The 21,385-nt window shown below is 34.5% G+C and overlaps 1 long non-coding RNA gene across 1 annotated transcript; it reads left to right on the top strand.

The window, feature by feature from the left end:
• The first annotated feature begins 187 nt into the window (after positions 1 to 187).
• Positions 188 to 16,940, top strand: LOC124359251. Its single transcript, XR_006922131.1, has 3 exons — positions 188 to 810; positions 11,350 to 11,352; positions 16,929 to 16,940. It is a non-coding gene; the product is annotated as an uncharacterized LOC124359251 (long non-coding RNA).
• The last annotated feature ends 4,445 nt before the right edge of the window (positions 16,941 to 21,385 follow it).

The raw sequence follows: 21,385 nt of genomic DNA on the forward strand, positions 1-21,385 counted from the left end.
TAAAACACGAAACAACAACGGATTAAAACCAACAAAATTTAATATCACTAGAAAAATCTTTTATTGAATTTTAAAATTCCTATGGCTGCCCATGAAATTTTGGTTAAATAAATACCCAAGTAATTTATTTTTCTTCCAAGATAAGGCAGCACTAAGAGTAAAGTAATGCATTTGTAATACTGACAAAATGTAAACATAAGTAAGAAAAACTCTTTACTCACCTACAGTATTTAACAAGAAACAGCTTCCTTTCTAAAACAAATCTATGATCATCTCGCAATAAAAAAAGAAATTGAGACTGTGTATTTAGAGTGTTCTAGTGGATTTTAAAATTATATAAAATAAATATTAACATATTTTTTAAATAATAGAAACTGATACAGTATTTAACTCCATTAAGTCATTATATAAACAAGAATTTAATACTCATTAATAATTCACCCCAATTTAACAATCACAAACTGATTGTATGAATAATTCATTTCTGTTGGCAGAGAAATTAATTATAACTGACAATTTGACCTAATGTGACATGTATCAATGCTAGACCAGACAATAAGCTACTAAACAAGTTTAGCACAGATAAAAGTTGCACCCTGACCCCTATTATCTGTAGCTTTGTCAGTTTGTGGCAAACCACGGATCTTCACACATCACCACTGCCATGGCTGACCTATCTAGTGAGAAGACACTCCAAGCTCCTCCTGATCCTCAAGCTGAGACCTTTCTTTCCAAGATCAAAAGGCTGCTCTTTGGAGAAACTGAAGCAAGCAAGAAGAGCCCCAAAGTCTACCAGTATGGTTGCTGTATGTTACTCATATATACTGAAATTAGAAAAATATCTCTATTACTGTTTATGAACATAACTAGGTTTATGTTAAGTAAAATATTTTACTTATTATTTTCTTGAAAAAAACTTGAGATGTTAATCTTACTACCCTTTATTATAGTTAACTGGTTGTCAGTAAACCCTAGTGGATCTCATTGCTTAAAGTCAAACTTGAGAAGAATGTTAAGTCTCTTTAGGAAAAATATTTTAAAATGAATAATTCTAGACCGTGTTTAAGATAGTAATAGTGACTCATTATTACAAATTTAAGAAAGAATTAACAATACCAGGCTAAGATCTAGAAAAGGCTTCTGAAATAACATTTAAAAGAATAAGTTACGTATTATTTACATAATGTTTTGTTTTACATGTGTCCATATACTTCAATCCTTCTGAATTTATCATATATATATATATATATGAATCACAAAAAGTACTTGCTCCATCGGGTCTCGAACCTAGATCTCTCACTTTCTGGGTTGAGTACGTATACTACCACTACACCACAGAGCCCTTACTTTTTACGACTAAATTATTTTATATTTGACTGTTTCTGTCTCATACATGTGTTTAAATAACCCAACTTATATAGAACCGGAAGACAAAAATACTTGTAAACCGACTTTTAATATTTATTCAATTTGTATAATGGCATTGTCAGCATACTTGCCCATGTGTTAATGATTAAAACAATCTTACTTAAGTAATAAACAGTGGTGTCCAACTAAAATGAAGTCTAAAGATATTATATTAGAATTAAAACAATTATTTCAATAATTGAAAGGGTTCCCCAGAAGTCTACCATTTAAAAGTTTCTTAAATTGTTTAAGAGAATAGTTATTTAGTTTTTAAACATTAATCATAAAATATTATACATTTTCAGTGAGACCTCAATATGTCTTTACAGAGTTTTAGCCAGGCAATGAAAACATGTGTATGAAGAAGTGCTTAACTTGCATCAATTCAATTCAGGGCTCTCAAATAATTCATGTATCAGAGTAACTCGGTTAGTCAAAATTTTCCTGTGGTAAGAAAGGATGCGAATTATTCCTTAGTGCTCTGATGGAAGTACTGTATGTGGAATGCAGTGTGTACATCTATGAGTCACTAACCATATTGACAGTTGAGCATCTTAGTGAGGACAAATAAATTTTAGAATGCTAGAAATCGATTTCTGAATATTAAAGGAAAACCAATTTTAACTATAAGATCTATTCTTTGTTTGAAGGTTATTTTTGACGATGGAAGGATTGTATAATATCTACATTGAAACACGAAACCTTTTCTATGGAGTGCTCCATTAGAAGATTTCTTTATAAGGCCCACAAATAATACTAATGAAATGTAATTGAGGTGAATAAGATAGGGGAGATTGTTTGTTCACAACGCTGTGATGGCAAAAGCAGAGTTGGTTCTTCTGAACATCTTTTAGTACTTTTGGAAACTGTAATAGAACTTCATTTAGTTCCTATGCATTTTACTGTGCTTGGTTCATGTTCTTATATCTGAAGTATTCCTCCCATGCTGTTATGCTTTGCCTGTCTACTTCACTTATTCCCAAAAATAAATGCTCCCAGACCATAAAGAACATCGCTAGATGAAGTGGTTATACTTATCTAAAATATTTGTATTTTCGTCAGCTAGTACTGCCTCATTCTTATGAGTTTACTTTATTACAGTAGCTTTATTTAGTGTTACCTTTTTAGCCCATTATTTGAGATAAAATATTTAAAATAATCTTTTTGGACTTTGAAAAATAACTAAGTATTTCATGTTTTGTAAATAATTTCTATTGCCAAAAAATTGTTAAAAACGTAAATAATCTTGTTTGGTTGAATATTGTACCACAGTTAATATAATATTAATTTACATGTCCAACTAATTATGAATACATTGTAATTCACCTAAATTGCATGAACACAATATGCCTCCTTTTGTTTTGATAAAATTTACGTTTTATAAAGAATAACATTATTTAAAATCAATGATTTCTATAGAATGCTGTTGATAGAAATTCTGAAGTCTAAATAAATATTTAAGTGCGATTTTAAATTAAAAAATCATACCGCACATAAGAAGTATTAATAAATATAAAATAGAAATGCAAGTGTTACTCTTACTGTAAATTAAAATACTAGTACTTAAGCCTATTTTCTATTAGTTAAAATAAAGCTTTGGCTTATATCTGCTTCTTCAGTAAAATTTTTAAAGGTTATTACACTGTGATGACCTTTGAGAAACAGATAATCCTTAAATCAGATAATCTAAATCGTGTTTTATACTCAAAAGAATAACTTTTCTCTTTTGGTAAGTATAAATTCAAACAATTTTAAGACATTTCTTGAGTCCATTTCAGTTTCTTTCTATTACAAAATTAATAATATCAATTACATAAATAAACACAAGTATACTAGTGAGCTGCGGTTAATCTGAACCTAGCACATTGTGATCATTTGTAAACTTCCTATTACGGCATATTGATTTTTGTGGTGATTAATAAGAGTTTTGAGTAAATTACTAACCTTTGAAGTTAAGATATTTTGGTATAATATAATAAAATACATTATATATTTGTAAATTCAAATAAATCTTATGATATAAATTATATTTAAACACTTTGACCCCCACCAAGTACCACATTGTGAAAAACCTATAATAACGTTAAATATTATATTAAATTGTTTAGTTTGTTTTATTAAATATATATACAAAACATATTTTATATGTTATATATGATTTTGTGTAATGGCATTACTAACTAGTGAGCTTATATCATCACACATTGTGTGTGTTTGGCAATGTTATTTGTTGCTGATTCACAGAATAACAGAAGTTGGTACAAGTGTTCCTTAAGCATGACATTCAAACCAGAGAGGAGCAATAAGCATTAGTAACCTCAGGAATATCTAGAGACATGACCATTAGTGAAATTAGATATATCTGAGAACAAAATCAATAGTGATGCCAGGAATATCAGGACCATAACCATTAGTGACCTTAAGAATACTATTAGTGACCTCAGGAGTACCTAGGAAAATAACCATTGATGACCACAGGAATGTCTGGAAACATAACTATCAGTGAACTCAGGAATATCAGGAACAAATCCATTAGTAACTTTAAGAATAACTAAGAACCTAACCATTAGTGACCACAAGAATGACTTGAAACAACCATTAGTAACCTCAGGAATATCAGGAACATAACCATTAGTGACCTTATAAAAATAACCACTAGTTATCTTAGGAATATCTAGGAACGTAACCATTAGTGACGTCAGGAATCTAGGAACATAACTAATAGCGACTTCAGGAACATAACCATTAGCAACTTCAGGAATAACAGGAACATAAGCTGTTTGGTGGTCTTCAGAATATCTAGTAACGTAACCATTAGTGACCCCAGGAATGTCTAGGTAAATAACCATTATACCTGTAGACCTCGGGAATATATATAGTAACATAAGCATTAGTGACCTCAGGAATATTTGGGAATATAACCATTAGTGATCACAGGAAAGTCTGGAACATAACCATTAGTGACATTTCAGGCCTTATGCATTTAGATGCAATAGAATGTTGGGATAGAGATTTCTCACAACTATTCAATTAGTGATGATGATGATTATTTTCTCTAGTTTCATAAATACGTCAAAAGATTTAAAACTTAGCTATATCTAAGTTACCTCTTCATCATTACAATCAAATAAAATGTATATTCCCAATGACAATGACAAAATCCATGAAATTTCAGACATAATACAATGAAATGTAATAGAATGTAGATTTCTCTTAACCACTCACTTAGTGATAGTATAATTATTTTCTCTGGTTTCAAAATTACATTACATTTTGCATGTCTACTTTTTTAATAATCTAAAGTATAAACATTTGAAAAATATATAAATTTTCTACAGCAACGTGTTAGTTGTACCTAATTTTTTTAAAGAAGAGGCTGATCCCCTTTTAAGCCTTATTCTGGCTGTCCTCATGGGTCACTGGTATAGGTGAAGATCTTACCAAACAGAATATGGAGGAGAGTCAATACAGTTCAAGAAAATTAAAATAAAAAACCAAAAATATTTATAATAAAAGAAATAACATGTGAACTTTTTAACAAAATTAATGTTTACTTTTTAACCAAACATAATATTTTGTGTATGTAAGTTTACAAAACATTTGTATTTTTGAGTTGAACAAAAGCAATAAATCACTGGATGTCTGTCGGTTTCTTTTTCCTAGATAAAATGCATAGTGGTTATAGCATTTTTCATGGTTATCTTGTTGTTAAAAACATCAGCTATACTGCTGGCCATCTTGAGTTTTGTCCCTTAAAAACAGTTGCTGTGACAGTCATCATAGGTGTACAATCAGATTACTACTAGCCAGTCTTACGTAGTATAGAGCTGCAGTAAAGGTGTTAAGTAATATCTTAAACTATAAATTAATCTTCTTCCTTATTTCTGGCAACATCTATTGTTCAAGATATCATTTAAGATGTTACATGTAATCTGTGGCTACTCGTTCGTACTGTATTTTATCAATTTTATGTACTGTCATGATAAAAAACAGAATTATTAACATATCACATACATATCAAATAAACAAATGTTAACGTTCAACTAGATTAACATTAATATAATTGATTTACTCTGTAAATGTTTATAAGTTGTTTTCAGAAAATGATTTAAAATGCATTCTGTCAGTTATTTTCTACACAATCATATGAAATTAACACATTCACGATGACATGTACCCCATAGAGTACATGATCATACACGCCAGGCTTTCGTAAAGCACGTCATGCCCTATGGGGTCCACGTTGCTATTCATATCCTTATTGCTTTTATCGTTTTCCTATCTTGATGATTTGTTAAATGGATCCTGTGCTTAAATAAATACCTCAGACTATCATGTACCCCGTTGGGTGCACAATTGCTTAATTTTTAAGGTAAATAAATTTGTTAGGTACCCTTTAGGGTATACGGAAAACATTGAAAAAAACATATTGCAATAAATTTGTTTGAGATAAATTGTGAAGCCTACATACAGTAGAGTCCCGTTAATCCGACCTAATTGCGACCGAGCCCTATTCGGATTATGTGATTGTTCGGATTAGCCAGAATTACAGAAAAATACGGTTTTAAAGTTGAGAATGGGTCTATTTTGTTATAGAATTATCAACATTTTTTATTAAAATATGTTTTCTGCTGTTGCATTGTATTTCTTGACAAATAAACGTGTTTGGGAATACTAAGCACATTTACCGTATTTAGTGTGAGAGTTCTATTATTAAGCAATGTGAGCGCACTGGATATTGTACGGGTCCACGCGCTACGGGACGACGAGAACCTGGGTGATAAGGAGAGTTGGTGCCACACGCAGACGGTGCAGCAGCGCTTAACCTTGCACTACGATACTTAGAGCAACAGGCTACTGCTACACCTGCCGATATCATGTTTATGACACGATGGTGAAACTACGCGTCATCCAATAGACTCTCTTCTATTGCGACAGAAGACAATAACTGAATTTATGTCTTTCAACAATTAATATTGTACTCAATAATAATATCAGTACTGTACGTCCAATTTTTGTTTGATTTCACTTCTTAATACAGTAATTTAACTCATACTTAACCTATAAGTTTCAATTTGGTACTGTATTTAACTTCATTATTTTTGTACTGTACCGTACACAATTTGTCTTAATAAAATACTGTATGTCTATTTAATTAAAGTTTTTCTTTGTTTATGTACGAAATGATGCACCCATTTTCATTTTTTAAGTAATTAGTTCCTATAACTGTTCATTATCGTTATAAATAATTCCTCCTGGACCTGTTCGGATTAACCGACGTTCGGATTACACGTGTTCGGATTAGCGGGACTCCACTGTACATACATTTCTTTTTAAATTTAGACATTTAATGTAAAAAAAGGTTACTTTTTTGCTATTATTATTGAAGTATACGACGACAAATAAAAAAGTTTGGAAATAAGCCGTCATTGTAAACATGTTAGTGGAGACAGACATATCTCTCTGTGCATAGTGCAGTAAATAATCCAAAAGTGTGAATGAAATTAATCCAGGTCTAGATAAAAATAGATTACATCAGTCATATGAAGAAATAAAGTTTTCTTACCAAGTATCTTTAAAATGTCTAAATTTAAACTTTTTATTTTTAATGTGCCTTATTTTAGAATTTTGCTAAGTATGACATTTTTCCTTAACCTATATCAGGTTATGATATGAAAATATAACTGTGTAGCAAATTATCTGTAAGCCCTCCGATATTAGCCAGAGAGGCTCATGGTTAATAAAAGGGATAGCGTTTTGCTGCCACCACCTAGCTCGTAGGGAAATTTAGAATAGTGGTTGAGAAGGGTCTTGAAATAATTACTCACGTTTCTCCTTTGTTTGAGTCCAATCTATATTCAAAATGCACTAAAACACTCGTAGGCGCACCCAAACTACTATATGTGTACCGGTGTGTTCGCATCTCACTCCACCAAAATAAACTTACTTCACACACTCTACATTGCCAATCCCTCCGCCTACCTCCGAGCCCTCAACTCGACTGCCGACTCGTGCTGACGAGTGCTGACCCTTGCATTTCCTCAGCACGGCCAGTCACCTCACATCACGCGGTTAAAGGGACTTGGGTTAGTCCAGTTAATTTACACACTGTGTAATTACTAAAATACCATCTAAAAATTACTATATTAAAATAGTAGTGTGCGTGCGCGCTACATCACTCTCCCTTTCAGGAAAGATGGATCATACAGAATTTTCATGGTGATACATCTTAGATTCTCAGAATATAACAAACATTTACAATACTTCAAAAAAAAATGTATAGGATAACATTTTACATTACATCATTTTTTCACAACTTAAAAGGACAAAATAGTATTTTAGGCTGCGTAAGTTCTTATAATCTACAATTTAATTCTACTTGACATTGACAATCACTTAAGATATATGTCCTCCTAACTACATTACATTTCTTGAGCTTGGCAAGTCCCCACATATTTATAACAAATATAGTCTTTGCAACACTGACCTGACTGGTTCAGCACTACAATGAATTTCACAATACCGTACTTCAAGGCGGGCTTGGTGTATTGAATTGAACAAAGGAAGACTCCTGAATAATTTCTGCGAGCGGAGTTCCATGTTCTACTCGAATGGTTGGGGCTTGCCGCTCAGCAACTGAGGACATCCTCGCACAGGTTGGCATTTTCCTGTGACAAAACAAAACTACGCAAAGTACACTATTCAAAATGAACAAAATAAACATTGAAACTATGATAATGTAGAAATAGTTCAGTGGGGTTTCTATACTTTCTTTGATACTAGGGTACAAAACATGTGTATCATTTAAAAGCTTGTTAAGGTCTAGTTCTATGTGATTATCTTTAAGATTGTCCTTGACTTTTTGCATTGTTTCAAATAACAAGCTACTGTTTTTAAAGATTAGATTTTCTTCGTGAGATAGCAACAGGTTAATCTTTGGGATGTGCAAATGGTTAATGTCAAATTTATATTTTATATTTCCTTGAGTCCTCGAGAATAACTTATTATATTTACCAAAGATAGCGCAACTTGAAGCCTGTTTTAATATTCCAGACTTGTTTAAAGTTAATTCTAAATAAACCTAGATGTGGTGGAGAGATAACTGAGTTTTCTCCATCAGAACTCCTCATACAGTTAAGTATGACTTTATATGGTTCCTTTAGGCTATAGATCCAATCATTGCCGTTTTGGATCCATACAGGTGAAGTTACATTTATGGTTAAGGTTCGTGAACATTTTTCTGTGACTAGGTTAGATCCCATGAATAGAGCGAATATACAATCATTAACGCTATGATGCAATACATTTATAGAGTTAGGACACAAATAAAAATGACTTAGTCTACACTGACTTAGTGTGTTAAAATCGATAGGTGCATAATACTGTCTCTCTTTGGAGATCAACAAATAATCAACTTGTACATTCCATTTTAACCAATGTTGAAGGTTTGTTTGGTACAATGGAATAACTTCTACTTTATAAAGTTCAAGACGTCTGTCTTGCGAACTTAAAGGTACAGTTACGATCAATCTAATTCCTGTCTTGGTGGCTAAAGCATGAGCAGTGCAAAAGGTGTAATACATAAATACGTCCTCTTCATTAACTGGTATAATTAGTTTCAAATGACGAGGTATGACTTTTTCCTATGTCAAGCAATATGTTTTACAAACTCATGGGGTGGTAGTAATTTGCTGCTTATTCTACCTGTGTTTTACTAATTCTAAAGCTTGCCTAAACTCAACAATTCTTAACTTTGCTTCATCTATGGTTTGACCTAAATGACGTGCTAGACTGACAGATTTTAAATGTTTTGTTAATGAACGATGTAGCATAATGGTTTTCCTTGTTCGAATCCTTGGAGTGAAGTGATTAACATGCTATTTGAATGAGTAAGTTTAGTCATTATCTCTGATATGGCTTTAGTATTTGTTACCATCTTTTCATTCATGTCTTTCATTAAGGTGATTTGGTTTTCTCTAGAACTCAACAGTGATCCGCTAATCTTTTTTATCTCTTCAACTTTACTATTAACTTGTTCCATATCTTCGCTAGTGGGCACACCAAACAACCATTTCAATGCATATCCTCCTGCATCAACTAGTCCTCGCTTGGAGCGTTCTGTAGGTAGAAGTCTAAATAAGTCACTTACATCGGATTCATACTGGTCTATCCCGGTCTTAATTCTACTATATTCGAAAGCAAAGTCCTCATCCCACACATTTACACTAGTGTTCGTATAATAAACTAAGTCTGTGCACAATGTCTTAAGTGACTCAAGTTCGTCTCTTATTTCTATCATATTAAAATCTAATACAATCTTCCATTCATCCTCGGAAATAATTGTGTCATGAAGTTTCTTGAAAACGATTCCCTGTGTCATTTCATTCTCTGCCATTCCTGTCTCGACAAAGAGTACAAGTATTCCTGAAATCATCATTTAGATCCTAATAATTGTTTACTTCATGAATATCCTGACTTATTCGAATTTATTTTATTACGTACAGCTTGATCTTATGTTTCTTATCTTAACCTGCGTAGATATAACTTCTTTCCTTATAGTGTACTCAATCACACATTTGAATTGTTTGGATCCTTTAATTTGGCTTTTATTCACACACCTTGCATACCCATTCATCAACATTCGTTTCACAGTCATACAACATTCATACTCACGCATACAACCCATTCAATTCGGAGTAACTATTGCATTCTACTTTGTACGTAGGTACTCTAAAACATCTTTTACTTACACATCAGACAAGAAGCATAACATACTAACGAGGAATATTTTAGTGTATTCATATAACATCCTCAAATAACAAACAATACATAATTATTCAATACATTGCGTTTACTTTTAACTACTAAATAAACGATGCAATACGCGTTCACTGTCATAACAATATGTATATTACATTCCTATTATTTAATAAACTTCATAGTCTTTGAATCTACACGGTTTTCTTCTATCTCTTATGGATCTAAAAGGGCCTGGTCGCTCTTCTGCGGTTCCTGGGCTTGGTTCTCTCCTGTCTTGTTCTTCATTTTGTCCGGCTACTCTATTGAATGCCTCTTCATGGTCTTCGGTCTCTTCAATGATTTCTTCCTGTTCTTCTTCTTCTGCTACCTGAGCAGCTTTTGGATCATTTTGGCTACTTCCTTGTTCTTGCAACTTAAACTCGGTGACAGGTTTTACTCGATTCACATGTACAGTTACATTCTTCCTTTTAATTCGGAGTACGACATTCAAATCTGATATAACCTTGACAATTGTGTATGGACCTTTCCATGGTCTAGACAACTTCTTCACTCTTCCTTTTTTTCACTTGGGGCACGTGAAGGTATACTCGTTGGCCCTCTTCAAATTTATTTAGCTTAGAATTCTTGTCGTATTGTCTCTTTTGCTGGGTTCTTGCATGGTCTTGGCATTGTTGAGACAAATTCCTTACGGCATTCAACTTCATCTTAAGATCTTCGACATAATCAGGGTAACCATCATCTTCTTCTGTGATCAATAGATCATCTTCTAAGGGAGTCTTCATCTCTCTTCCAAAGACTAGCTCAAAAGGAGAAAATCCTGTTGAATCATGCACTTGAGAGTTATAAGCCATATTTACCATTGGTAGGAGCTCGTCCCAGTCTGTTTGATTTCGGTTGACATAATGACTTAGCATCTTGGGTATGGATCTATGAACTCTTTCTGTTCTACCATTGCTCATGGGATGATATGCGGTGGTTTGAAGTTTCTTTATTCTTAGTAGAGCACACATGCTTTTCATTATTTCGGATGTGAAATTTGAGCCTTGATCAGTAATTAATTCACAGGGTACTCCCATCTTCGTAATGACTCTCTGCACAAGTGCTCGGGCTATTGTTTCTGCAGTTTGGTCTGGCAATGCAATAAACTCTCCGTACCTTGTAAAATGATCTATAAACTGTCAGTATGTATTTGTTTTTGGAAGCTTGTTAGGGGTAATGGGCCAACAATGTCACACGAAATCCGGTATCCAAATTCTGTACTTTCTTGAAATTTACCTAAAGGTGCTTTAGTTTTTCCGTAATCCATTCTTTTATTGCATGGATCACATGCTCTGATAAAAGGAGACAACATCTAATTTCATTTTCGGCCAATAAAACTTTTCTTGGATTCTTAACATCGTCTTCTTGATACCTCCATGACCTGCTGTCGGGATATCATGGTGTAAACGATATAACCTTCTCTCTTAACCGTCTTGGAACGACTATCAGTTGTCTGTCCTGCCTCTTTATATAGATGACTCCTTGTGGACTTGTTTTGAACTGAGGGTATTTTTTCAATCTCTGGCACTCTTCATCCTTACATTGATTTTCTTTAATGCTGTCCACATCCAATATAGGTAGACTTTCCACAGTATTCTTGCACACAATTCTGCTCAGACAATCAGCGTTTTGATTTTTTATCCCTGGTTTATGGAATACCTTGTAGTCATATTCAGCCAATTTCAGTGCCCATCTAGTGAGTCTACTCGAAGGATCTTTTAGCGACAGCAGCCATCTGATTGCGCTGTGATCAGTATACAAGGAGAATGATCGTCCGTACAGGTAGCATCGGAAATACTTTACTGCCCATACAACTGCTAAAAGTTCTTTTTCTGTTACTGTATAATTCTGCTCAGCAGAGTTTAACTGTCTTGACGCATAGGCGATAGGGTGTTCTATTCCATTAATCACTTGTCCTAATACTGCGCCAAGTGCAACATTACTTGCATCAGTGCTTAAGACGAATTCCTTGGAGAAATTTGGATACACTAATAAAGGTTCAGTTACAAGGATGGTCTTCAATTTTTCAAATGATGTTTCCGCTTCTTCGTTCCACTCAAACTTTTGGTCTTTTTTGGTTAATTTTGTCAGAGGTTTAGCGATGTCGGCAAATTTCGGTACATGCCTCCTATAGTAACTACATAGTCCTATAAATCCACGAAGTTCCTTTTCATTCTTGGGTCTTGGAAAATTTTTGACAGCTTCAATCTTATTCTGACATGGTTTGATTCCATCTCTCGATACAACATGGCCTAGGAAGTTAATTTCAGACTTTGCTATTTGGCATTTCTTCAACTGGATACTCAAATTTACCTCTTGAAATCTCTCTAGAACTTCACTAAGATCTTTAGCGTGCTGATCAATACTCGAACTGAAGATTAGGATATCATCCATGTAGGGCAAGCATGCTTTTCCTTTCAGACCTGTGAGAGTAGTATCAACCAATCGTTGAAATACAGAAGGAGAATTGATCAATCCCATTGGCATGCGTGTATATTCATAATGACCATCAGGAGTACTGAAGGCCGTCTTCTCTTGACTTTCAGGGTGCATTTTTACCTGATAGAAACCTGAATTCAGATCCAGTGCCGAGAAGTACTGACTGCCTCCTAACATGTCTAAAGTTTCATGTATATCTGGAAGGGGATATATTTCCGGAACTGTAATTTTATTGAGTTCCCGATAGTCTACACATAGACGATAACTGATGGTACCATCAGAGCCTGCTTTCTTGGGGACAATGATTACCGGTGCTGACCATGGGGAAGTACTGGGTACAATTACACCTTTATCCAATTGTTCTTGTATCAAATTTTGTAGAGTACCTCTCTGTGATTGTGGCACTCTGTAAGGTTTCTTATTGATCGGAGGATGTTGGCTCGTGTTGATTTTGTGAGTAACTAAAGAAGTACACCCCAAATTCTCTATTCCTCCTAAGCTAAATAGACGCTTGTAGCGTTGGAGAACATTTTTTAATTTATTTTGGTCTTCAGTTGGGAGGTTGCTTTAATTTTTCTTCAAGTTTTCCATTGAATTCCTCTGTCCTATTTTGTGTTAGATTTACTCGTTTCCATGCTCCTTTATTTGCTTCACTGTGTGGCTCTTCTATTTTGCAGAGCAGCGTATTCTTGTATATCACTAAATTTTCAGAGGTGATATTTATGATTTTGGTCCAACACATTCCTTTATTCACTTTTGAAAGGCTTCTAGCGACATTGATGCCATGAACTTTTACTAACGCTGGTTCTGTAATTACTGTTTTTCCTTCCATTTGTTCCATTTGATCCTTTTTGTTTTTGCTTAATTTTACTTGAATAAGCATTTCTGAACGGGCAGGCACGTTGATGTTTGTGCGACTATACGCTAAAATGTCAGGTATTTCTTCCTTCAGGATTTGTTTTGGTGGATTAAGGTTTGTTGAACTTGTTTCGTGGGAACATTGAACAATGCCAATGCCACTTCTCCTGCTTCGAGTTACAGGGGATTCTCTTTCATGGAAACTGCATGCTATCTTGTTTCCAATACTCAGAGACTTATTCTCAAGGTCAATCACAGCCTTTTTTTCGTTTCAAAACATCGTATCCTAGGATAGCAATATAATCTTCAGGGAGATCTGTTGCTACGAAGTCACATTTTAAATCAAGTAACTCCAGTTGCAAGGTCTCTGTTACAGTGCCGTAAACGTTCATAACAGCACCAGTGATACCTCGTATTTGGATTTCAGTTGGGAGTTAGCTTGTTCTGAGCCATTGTCCTATCGATCAGTGATACTTGTGCTCCTGTATCGATTACAATGAGACCGTTCACTCCTCCTATGCACCCTTTGTACAATTAATTCACTCACATTTTCTTGTGTCAAAGTGGCAACAGCTTTGAAATTCAACTTCGCCTGTCTGAGTCCCGTGTGGTTCAGATTTAATGATTTTCTGAGGTTTCCCAGCGGCGTGCCTGGGTCCCTCTTTTGTGGTTTAACGTGTTCGAAGCTGATCCACGTCCTCCATGCTGATACCCTCTGCTCCTGAAGGTTCCTCCTCTAGCTGCGCCTCTTCCTAATGCTGTATTTCTCATACCCCAACAATTGTTTGCTGTGTGGTCCAGGTTTTCGGCAATTTTCACAATAATAGGTAGTTGTTTCACTTTTACTTCTACAATCCCTCTCTTTGTGACCTTTCTTCTTACATGTATAACATACAATATCTACTCGCCTGGATTGGCATTCTCTGGCTTTATGGCCTGGTTTCCACAAGTGTAACACGTAGTATCGGTGATCGTTCCAAAAACTCGCCTTGTCTTCTCCTCAAATTCGGATGGTCTTTTCTCTAAGTTGTTTAGAGCTATCGCCGTGGTTAACAGCTTCTCTGAATGTTTTAGGGAACTTGATCCTGGTCTGCCGTCCTATTTCACCATTTAATCCTCTTACAAAGGCATCCGATGGCTCTTCTATCGGCCTCTTCTCTCAGAATTTGGTTTGCTTCAGCGTTGTTTGTAACTCTTAGAGTTTTATCACTGACCCTTTTTACTCGGTCAGAGAACTGCTCAATAGTTTCTCCTCTGTTTTGTCGTATGCTAGCCAATTGCTCGAAGTAGTAATGATCTGGTAGGCTATCGCCGAATCTTTCCATAAAAGCAGCTTTTATTTCTTCTAAAGTTGTTGAGTTTTTACATTTTTCGTCTGACTTTGCAAACTGTAGAGCACTGCTCTGTTAGTTTAAGTTTTAAAACTTGAAGTTTTTGAGCTTCACTCCAATTTGCTGAGCTCTCCAATTCCTTCGATGTTTGTCAAAGAAGGGGGCGACTAGATCTGCTTTCTCTCCATCGTAATGGGCTATACTTGAGACAAGCTCAAATGACGGCTTGCTGTCTGCAAGGGTCATGTCCATCGGGTACGGAGATGTTTCAGTTTTGTTCACCGCGGAGGTAGAAAGCGTTGGCTAACGTTTCATCTAGTGTTACTTGAAGCGACCTCACTTTATTCGATATGGCATCAAAGGCGTCTTGGACCTCAACGGTTCTTCCCTTCTAGGTGTACAGTGCCCATCGTTAATAATTTAAAAAAAAATTTGGTTTTCCTCTTTGGAATACAGTAGCTATACAATTCTCTAGGTTATCAGTGATATTCAATAGTTAAACTTAAACGCTCTAAATGAAATCCCTAAAAGACATTGACAGCAACAATGTGAATAACTAGTTTCCCTATTTTTCAGTAAAATAACTTTTCCCTTTTTTTTTCAATTTTCGATAATGGATCAATCAAAACAATAAAGTTTTTTCGATTTCCAAATGATACCAATCACTAATCGGTAGTATTGAGTTATCAATGGATCAATAGTCTATCAATGCCTCGATATACAAGTATATCAATACTGTAATGTGACTCAATACAGCTGCAATAATATTAAATAATCGTATTTGTTATATGATATACTATGTGCTATTACTTATATACTCTAATAGTTAATCACATTAACTGATATCACTTTGTTTTCAGTATAATTCGAAATTTACCCTTTTTATAAGTCAGCAACAAGTTACTTCCAACAATTATTGCTATTATACTCTTTTACACTTATATTAAAATTTCTACGGGTTTCTTTTTGTATACAGATATTAATGAATTATCAATCAAAATTGAACAGTAAGCTAATATAGAATCATTGGCATATCCCTATTTCCAAGCAAATGATTTTAATCAACACGTTATTCTGCTTATATTTACGCTGAAAACATGATGGACTGAATGCCCTGGAGGTGACGACCTGACATGGAGGCTTTGGCAAAATAAGAATACTAGGATGTTATCCTTTTAATTTCTCTTATTTAAATAATTCTGAATCTGTTTGTCAATAAAGAAGTTTAATGCTTAAAGCCTGGCCTCAATGCTGCATTCACCATTTTATTTCCAAAGCATTTTGAACCATATTATTTAACCAACTATTTACTAATAATACGTAGTCTAATCTTAGGTTTCGCCAATGATTTAATTTAATTTAATTTAACAAAGTTCCCACTGCTCACCAAATAGTGACAGGGCTGCCATCTCGAAGGCTGTGGATGATCGTGACTGCGTTGACGGAGATGACAACATCTGCGTAGACAGTGGTCGGCAGTTGGTTAGTTCCGGTCTGGATCACTGGATGTCCGGTGACGTATGCCCTCCTTGTTCCTTTCTATGTTCTATGATGACGTATGATGATGGCGTCCAACTTCCGCTTCATAGTGTAATGGCGTTGCACATGGTGTAATAAGCACACAGAACTAATCCAAGTCCATCTTCGTTCATATAAGTTGAATTTACTCGAAATTTAGAATATATAACATTGCAATTAATTTGTAAATGAATTTAGAATAGTAGTTATTTGGATAATGGAGTGTAAAACTGAAATGTTTCTAATAATTTTTCTCAACCACGTGGTACACTTCTTTATTTCTTTCCCCCCCCCCCCCACCCCCCCCCCCCCCCACCCCCCCCCCCCCCCACCCCCCCCCCCCCCCACCCCCCCCCCCCCCCACCCCCCCCCCCCCCCACCCCCCACATACAAGAACCAATCAAGACACTCCAAGAGAAAAGCTTAAATCTTAAATGTCTACAAGACAATCCTTATTGTTGTAGAAAAGGAATTTTCCTCGACAAATTAAACATGTTTATTTTTATGAATCTAATGACTCCATAAAACCTACGCATTGACTTGATGTACTGTTTCTCAAAGAATATGTCATTAAAGTATATTGTCTATTGTCATATGTCCCTCTCTCATATCAATTCCACCCAGACGATTACTCAAACCAGTCACCTTCGTTTGTATCAGGCTGCCTATCAGCTATCAGCTGTCCATCTGAAAAATTATTAGCATTTTGTTAGAGCAATGAGTTATTAGTGAAACTTGGAACGTCCCACAAGAAATGCACATTCTTTGTTGAAACAAGTGGTGTGGTGAAGAGTGTTTGTTAAGTACTCCAAAACTTTTGAGTAGTTTGAGTAGTTTCAAAGAGGGTCAAGAATGGGTTCAAGATGGCTTATGTCTAGGGTGACCCTCAATGTCCGCAAGGGAAAGTTGGGAAAATATTAAAGATTTAATCGGAAAAGAATGTTTATATGAACATTTTTGTGGTTGTTGAGATTGTAGGAATCAAAAAAGAAATAGTTTGGCAGATTTTGCATGAACATATTAAATATTAGAAAAGCTTGTTTAAAAATGGTGCCAAAGAACTTTATGAATGAGTGAAAAGACGAGTGACCATTTGTGCTGGTACTCTGAAAACCATTCATCTCAACACTAAATTTCTTTGGTAAAGTAATAAAACATGATGATTTTTGGTTTTTTAACATACAATCCAGAAACTAAGTGCCAATCAGTGCAATGAAAATAGCCCATTTCACCAAAAATGATGAAAGCTCTGTGTCAAAATAAAAATTCAAACCAATAATGATTAGCCTTTTATATATTCATAGGAATAAGTACCTGAATTGATTATCTAAAGGTCAAACAGCTAATAAGGATTACTAGCTTAAAATTTTATCCATATCCCATGAATAATAAGAAGAAAGTAACCTAATTATTTACGAAAATACAGGTTCCATGGTTTCCATGTCCATCAGAAAAGAAAAGAAACTGCGAAAATGAGAAAAAACCAATGAATCGTCGAGCGTTCCATAATGCTTAAGTTTGTCCAGGTCTTTGTTTGGCTAAGGTTGCAATGGGCATTTGCTTATGGGTGGGGCGGGGGGGGGGGGGGGGGGGGGGGGGGGGGGGGGGTGGGTGGGGGGGGGGGTGGGGGGGGGGGGTCCTCCCCCCATCACCCTACTCATCTAAACGTTTGGCTTTTCTGCAAGCCAACTTTTCTTGCGACCAGAGGATTTGAGAAAAAATCAGTTTAAAGCTGTGAGAGAATTTAATGAAGATAGCTTTTAGAAGAGTGACTATAACCATGGTGAAAAACTCATTTGTGATGTCAGTGAAAGGATCTGGTGGAGGTGGGGCGGGGACGATAGGGTAATAAAATGTTGAAGAGTTGCGAACAAAGTCAAAAGACAAAAATAAATGTTTATTAACTGCATGTTAACTACCGAATACTGAGTTATTGTTTTATTATTGAAGAAGCAAAATCTCACAAATTTCTGCTTGTTTTAAAAAAACTCGATTTTTGAAAACTATTCTAATCTATGGTACTCTTCTATGAATTGTGAGATTGATTTTATCAGCTTTTGTATGTAAATTAGGCTGATAAATAAGTATTGATTTTTGGGATAATGCAACTATATTAAAGACTACCATCACTATATTTGAGGTATATAATAAATATAAACTCCATTAACATGATGTAATTTAAGAAAACAGTCTTAGGAATAATACTTTAAAACTAGTTTTTTATATTTATAAATAAGCACTTGTAAGTTAAACACAAACATGGGCTGAATCTGTAACAATTAATTAAAGTCAGGCAAAGGTAGTTTAAAAACTGGAAATCAAATCAATGAAAATAGTAACTAATACATTTGTCTCAAATATAAAATACTGATTGGTAAAATACAAATGAAGTGAAGAAATTGTATTGGCCAATCATTGAATCACCGTTATAGAAGTTGCAAAGGACCTGAACATATCGATTGGCTCGTGCTATTCAGTTTTTACCAATGATTTGGGTATGAGATGGTCACCGTGAAGTTTGTATCAAAATTGCTTGATTTCAACCAAAAATAGCAGCATATTACCATTGCTAATGACTCTGTCTGCGATGACCCCAAATTTACTCCAGAGGGTCATAACCGGTGACGAATCATGGGTTTATGGTTATGACGTAGAAATCATAGCTCAATCATCCCAATGGAAGCTGCCGCACGAGCCAAAGCCGAAAAAACTGTGCCACATTTGGATCAAATGTGTAAGTTTTTGCTTACAGTTTTTTTCTATTACAGGGGCGTGGTGCATCATTAGTTCTTGCCACAGGGTAGAAGTGTCAATAAGGAATATTAATCTGTAAGTCATTCGTAATGTGCACGGAGCAATCTGCCAGAAACGTCTGGATTTGTGGAAGAATAAAAATTGGCTTTTGCACCATGATAACGCTCCTGCTCACACATTGTTACTTGTGTGTGATTTTTTGGCCAAAACAACACTAATGATGCCGCAACCACTGTATTCCCCAGATCTGGTCCCCTGTGACTTTCTCTTGTTCCCGAAAACACAGAGGCCCATGAAAGGATGTATCAGGGGTTTTCATGATAGGCTGGGAAAATTGTCAGGTTATTCTTGCAGGGTGTCTACTGGTCATGGAAGTTACAGAATAGTTATGGATTTGAATGAGGGGTCACAGAATACATAGAAAAGTCTCAGAAGATGACTTTAGTCATAGAAATTTTCTGTGTAACTAGTAATGTGTTGAAAGCCAATTCTCAAATCTACCAAATCTTCAACAAAGATTCAGGTTTGAAAATCGATTAATGGGATTCAACAATTGATTCTGAGGAGACTTCGCTATGTCATTAATTATCACCTGATTGGCAGACAAATCACTAAAACGGTTTTTGTTGTACTTTGTATTTGAAAAATCATAAATAGGTAATCTTATTAATTAAGTGTTTATAAGTTTAAAAAAAAATAATATTTTGATTGCAGTTAGTATTTTCTATTGTAATGTTCATAGATCACCACAAATATATATACCAGAATGACAACTGATTGGCACTACACAAATTACTGATCTTGAAAACGTCATTTTGTTTATTTGTGTATAAAAACCGTAGATAGATTATCCTAATTAACTTATTATCGAAGTTTTGTAAATATTCTTGCTTGCAGTTCTGTGTATATGACATGGATCATCTCGAGTCTGCTGTGTATATTCACAGAAGGTAGCTGATCAGAAGTGCGCAAATTATTGATCGTTAAAATATCTTTATTTTGTACTTTGTGTATGAAAAAGCATAGATAATTTACCAATTTAACAAATTATCATGCTTTTTTTTAGTAATATTATGTTTTTAATATGTATTTGTCTCGATTTTGACAGTCAAAAATAAGTCCTTAATTATTTTAGCAAGTATAAAAAAAAGTAAAATGCGTGTCTTAAAAAACCGCTTTAGCGGCTTCTGAACACTTACACACTCCAGTAAGTTAAGAATGGTAAAAGTTATTTTTGAAAGAGAAGAGAATAAAAAAAAATTCGTCGTTTTTCTTCAATCTAATTATTCATATAATGGGCCCAAGTTTAATTAGAGGAAATATGGCCCCCGTAAAATATTGAATTTGTATAACGACTGTTGATTTTTTGTACATTACATTTGTTTTGTCCTCTCAAAATGCTGTTAACAGTGCCAGCCAGATTTGTTGCGTGAAAGGTCACTAAATAGTCACAAAAGCCAGATTTTAGGGCTTATCATATATTTTAACTGAAATGGATCTACTTGTTACTTTACTTTATTTTATAAATGTAACATATTATCTTTTTATCTAACTTTTAAAACATTAACTCATTGAATTTTGATTTAGTATTTGTTGACCACATTTGAAACACCTCAACATTAATTTTTATAAGACATAACGACCATTTGATTTTTTAATTCGGTAATAGGATATTTGAAAATTTTTTTTTGGAAGAGTCAATGATCAAGCCATTTTTGCTAAACACTCCTACAACAAATATTTTCTTTCATGCTATTGACACATAGGGAAACTCAATTGCTTGTTAGAAAAATTGTATCATCTTACGTATGACAAATCTCAAACCACCAATGAACGCTGGTATTATAGTGAACAAATGAGTATGGTTGTGTTGTGTAACAAGCTGTCCAAGCCTATGTAATTAAGCAGGGCTTAAAAAAACATTTTTTAGAAACAGAAAGCGTTGGTATTGATCATACTATTCTAGAAAGACAAACATCTGAATAAAAGAACACACGCATAATCTCTTTCTTTATTTCAAAAATTCAAACACAATTACATTATTAATACTACAAGGATGGCAACATTAATGAAGAAAGAATATTTTCACTCAGGTAATATTAATGTATATAAATGATGGGACAGTGTTAAAAAACACTGCCTTTTTGAAGTTCTTTTAAATACATACGAAATTCTCATATTCCTTCAATTAGTGCTCAGATAAAATCCACTACACTTGTGTTCAAAAGTCTTTCTGTTAAATCCCAAGGAGTTTACAAGACAATAAACCTCTGTTTTAA

Source organism: Homalodisca vitripennis, chromosome 4, assembly GCF_021130785.1.
Source record: "Homalodisca vitripennis isolate AUS2020 chromosome 4, UT_GWSS_2.1, whole genome shotgun sequence".
Taxonomy (NCBI): domain Eukaryota; kingdom Metazoa; phylum Arthropoda; class Insecta; order Hemiptera; family Cicadellidae; genus Homalodisca; species Homalodisca vitripennis.